We start from the raw sequence: 4,695 nt of genomic DNA, 5'->3' as shown, positions 1-4,695 counted from the left end.
TCTTTCTTATGAGCAGGAGCAAAGACAAAAGCATTCTTGTTGAGCCTGATCCTGAACCTGAAAGGACCTTGAAGAGAAAGCTAAGAGAAGCCAAAGCACAACTCTCTTTAGAGGACCTGACCGAATTCTTCAAAGAAGAAGAACACATGGCAGCCGAAAACAACAACAATGCCAACAATGCAAGGAAGGTGCTGGGTGACTTTACTGCACCTACTCCCGACTTCTATGGGAGAAGCATCTCTATCCCTGCCATTGGAGCAAACAACTTTGAGCTTAAGCCTCAATTAGTTTCTCTAATGCAACAGAATTGCAAGTTCCATGGACTTCCAATGGAAGATCCTCATCAGTTTTTAGCTGAGTTCTTGCAAATCTGTGACACTGTCAAGACTAATGGGGTAGACCCTGAGGTCTATAGACTTATGCTGTTCCCTTTTGCTGTAAGAGACAGAGCTCGAATATGGTTGGACTCACAACCTAAAGATAGCCTGGACTCTTGGGAAAAGCTAGTCAATGCCTTCTTGGCAAAGTTCTTTCCACCTCAAAAATGGAGTAAGCTTAGAGTGGAAGTCCAAACCTTCAGACAGAAGGATGGAGAATCCCTCTATGAAGCTTGGGAAAGATACAAACAATTAATCAGAAAATGTCCCTCAGACATGCTTTCTGAATGGAGCATCATAGGTATTTTCTATGATGGTCTCTCTGAACTATCCAAGATGTCTTTGGATAGCTCTGCTGGAGGATCTCTTCATCTGAAGAAGACGCCTACAGAAGCTCAAGAGCTCATTGAAATGGTTGCAAATAACCAATTCATGTACACTTCTGAAAGGAATCCTGTGAACAATGGGACTAGTCAGAAGAAAGGAGTTCTTGAGATTGATGCTCTGAATGCCATTCTGGCTCAGAATAAGATATTGACTCAACAAGTCAATTTGATTTCTCAAAGTCTGTCTGGAATGCAAAATGCACCTGGCAGTACTAAGGATGCTTCATCTGAGGAAGAAGCTTATGATCCTGAGAACCCTTCAATGGAAGAGGTGAATTACCTAGGAGAACCCTATGGAAGCACCTATAACTCTTCATGGAGAAATCATCCAAATTTCTCATGGAAGGATCAACAGAGACCTCAACAAGGTTTCAACAACAATAATGGTGGAAGAAACAGGTTTAGCAATGGCAAGCCTTTTCCATCATCTTCTCAGCAACAGACAGAGAATTCTAAGCAGAACCCCTCTGACTTAGGAACCATAGTCTCTGATCTAATCAAAACCACTCAAGGTTTCATGACTGAAACAAGGTCCTCCATTAGGAATTTAGAGGCACAAGTGGGACAGCTGAGCAAGAAAGTTACTGAACTCCCTCCTAGTACTCTCCCAAGTAATACAGAAGAAAATCCAAAAGGAGAGTGCAAAGCCATAACCATGGCCGAATATGGAGAGGAAAGAGAGGAAGTGGACGCCACTGAGGAAGACCTCAATGGGCGTGCACCAACCTCCTCTGAGTTCCCCAATGAGGAACCATGGGAATCTGAGGCTCAAAATGAGACCATAGAGATTCCATTGGACTTACTTCTGCCTTTCATGAGCTCTGATGAGTATTCTTCCTCTGAAGAGGATGAGTATGTCACTGAAGAGCAAGTTGCTAAATACCTTGGAGCAATCATGAAGCTAAATGACAAGTTATTTGGAAATGAGACTTGGGAAGATGAACCTCCTTTGCTCACCAAAGAACTGGATGACTTGTCTAGGCAGAAATTACCTCAAAGAGACAAGATCCTGGGAAGTTTTCCATACCTTGTACCATAGGCACCATGACCTTCAAGAAGGCCCTGTGTGACTTAGGGTCAAGTGTGAACCTCATGCCTCTCTCTGTAATGGAGAAGCTAGGGATCTTTGAGGTACAAGCTGCAAGAATCTCATTAGAGATGGCAGACAACTCAAGAAAATAAGCTCATGGACTTGTAGAGGATGTTTTGGTGAAAATTGAAAACCATTACATCCCTGCTGATTTCATAGTCCTAGAGACTGGGAAGTGCATGGATGAATCCATCATCCTTGGCAGACCCTTCCTAGCCACAGCAAAGGCTTTGATTGATGTTGATAAAGGTGAACTGATCATTCAAGTGAATGAAAAATCCTTGGTGTTTAAGGCTCAAGGATATCCCTCTGTCACCATGGAGAAGAAGCATGAAGAGCTTCTCTCAATTCAGAGACAAACAGAGCCCCCACAGTCAAACTCTAAGTTTGGTGTTGGGAGGCCACAACCAAACTCTAAGTTTGGTGTTGAACCCCCACATTCAAACTCTAAGTTTGGTGTTGGGAGGTTCCAACATGGCTCTGAGTATCTGTGAGGCTCCATGAGAGTCCTCTGTCAAGCTAATGACATTAAAGAAGCGCTTGTTGGGAGGTAACCCAATGCTTTATAATTAACTATTTTCTTTTGATATTTTATTTTTTTGTAGGTTGATGATCATAAGAAGTCACAAAATCCATTGAAAAAGCAAAAACAAAATGAAAAACAGGAAGAAAAACAGCACACCCTGGAGGAAGAACCCACTGGCGTTTAAACGCCAGTGAGGCTAGCAGTTGGGCGTTTAACGCCCAGTCTGGCACCATTCTGGGCGTTTAACGCCAGAAAGGGGCACCAGACTGGCGTTAAACGCCAAAAAAGGGCAAGAACCTGGCGTTAAACGCCAGGAATGGGCACCAGCCCGGCGTTTAACGCCAGAAATGACTCAAAACATGATTTTGAGCAACATTTGGTGCAGGGATGACTTTTTCTTGACACCACAGGATCTGTGGACCCCACAGGACCCCATCCAACCCCACCACCACCCTCTCTCTTCTTCCCCCATTCACCAATCACCTCAATACCTCTTCCCCAAAAACCCCTTCACCTATCAAATCCCATCTTTCTCTTCACCACTCACATCCATCCTTCATAAAACCTCACCTACCTCACCCTTCAAATTCAAACCACTTTCCCTCCCAAACCCACCCATAATGGCCGAACTCCTACTCCTCTCTCTCCTATAAATACCCTTCTTCACTCCTTCATTTTCACACAACCTAAACACCACTTCTCCCCTTCTTTGGCCGAATACAAAGCCATTCCCTTCTCCCTCATTTCTTCTTCTTCTACTCTCTTCTTTCTTCTTTTGCTCGAGGACGAGCAAACCTTTTAAGTTTGGTGTGGTAAAAGCGTTGCTTTTTCATTTTTCCATAACCATTTATGGCATCCAAGGCCGGAGAAACCTCTAGAAAGAGGAAAGGGAAGGCAAAAGCTTCCACCTCCGAGTCATGGGAGATGGAGAGATTCATCTCAAGGGTGCATCAAGACCACTTCTATGAAGTTGTGGCCTTGAAGAAGGTGATCCCCGAGGTCCCCTTTTCACTCAAAAAGGGTGAATATACGGAGATCCGCCATGAGATCCGAAGAAGAGGTTGGGAAGTGCTTACCAACCCTATTCAACAAGTCGGAATCTTGATGGTTCAAGAGTTCTATGCCAATGCATGGATCACCAAGAACCATGATCAAAGTGTTAACCCGAATCCAAAGAATTATCTTACTATGGTTCGGGGGAATTACTTGGATTTTAGTCCGGAAAGTGTAAGGTTGGCATTCAATTTGCCCATGATGCAAGGAGATGAACATCCTTACACTAGAAGGGTCAACTTTGATCAAAGGTTGGACCAAGTCCTCACAGTCATATGTGAAGAGGGCGCACAATGGAAGAGAGATTCAAGAGGCAAGCCGGTTCAATTGAGAAGGCATGACCTCAAACCCGTGGCTAGAGGATGGTTGGAGTTCATTCAACGCTCAATCATTCCCACTAGCAACCGGTCCGAAGTTACTCTAGACCGGGCCATCATGATTCATAGCATCATGATTGGAGAAGAAGTGGAAGTTCATGAGGTTATAGCCCAAGAACTCTATAAAGTGGCGGACAAGTCTTCCACCTTGGCAAGGCTAGCCTTTCCTCATCTCATTTGTCACCTCTGTTATTCAGTTGGAGTTGACATAGAAGGAGATACCCCCATTGATGAGGACAAGCCCATCACTAAGAAAAGGATGGAACACACAAGAGACCCCTCTCATCATGAGATCCCTGAGATGCCTCAAGGGATGCACTTTCCTCCACAAAACTATTGGGAGCAACTAAACACCTCCCTAGGAGAATTGAGTTCCAACATGGGACAACTAAGGGTGGAGCATCAAGAACACTCCATCATCCTCCATGAAATTAGAGAAGATCAAAGAATCATGAGAGAGGAGCAACAAAGACAAGGAAGAGATATTGATGAGCTCAAGCACTCCATAGGATCTTCAAGAGAAAGAAAGAGCCGCCATCACTAAGGTGGACCCGTTCTTTAATCTCCTTGTTCTTTACTCTTCTGTTTTTCGAATTTTATGCTTATGTTTATCCATGTTTGTGTCTTGTGATCATTAGTGTCTTAGTGTCTATGCCTTAAAGTTATGAATGTCCTATGAATCCATCACCTTTCTTAAATAAAGAGTGCTTAATTGAAAAGAAAGAATTGCATGAATTTTGAATTTTATAGCAGTTTAATTATTTTGATGTGGTGGCATTATTTTTGTCTTCTGAATGTATGCTTGAACAGTGCATATGTCTTTTGAATTTGTGGTTCATGAATGTTGGCTCTTGAAAGAATGATGAAAAAAGAGACATGTTACTGA

The 4,695-nt window shown here is 43.3% G+C and overlaps 1 non-coding gene across 1 annotated transcript; it reads right to left on the bottom strand.

Annotated features, from left to right (window-relative positions):
- Positions 1-551: 551 nt before the first annotated feature.
- On the bottom strand, positions 552-659 carry LOC130947030 (small nucleolar RNA R71). The gene has a single exon (XR_009072444.1). It is a non-coding gene; the product is annotated as a small nucleolar RNA R71 (small nucleolar RNA).
- Positions 660-4,695: the final 4,036 nt, after the last annotated feature.

This window comes from Arachis stenosperma, chromosome 8 (assembly GCF_014773155.1).
Source record: "Arachis stenosperma cultivar V10309 chromosome 8, arast.V10309.gnm1.PFL2, whole genome shotgun sequence".
Lineage (NCBI taxonomy): Eukaryota > Viridiplantae > Streptophyta > Magnoliopsida > Fabales > Fabaceae > Arachis > Arachis stenosperma.
The sequence above is the reverse complement of the archived record's forward strand: the minus strand, read 5'-3'. Positions and strand labels throughout refer to the sequence as shown.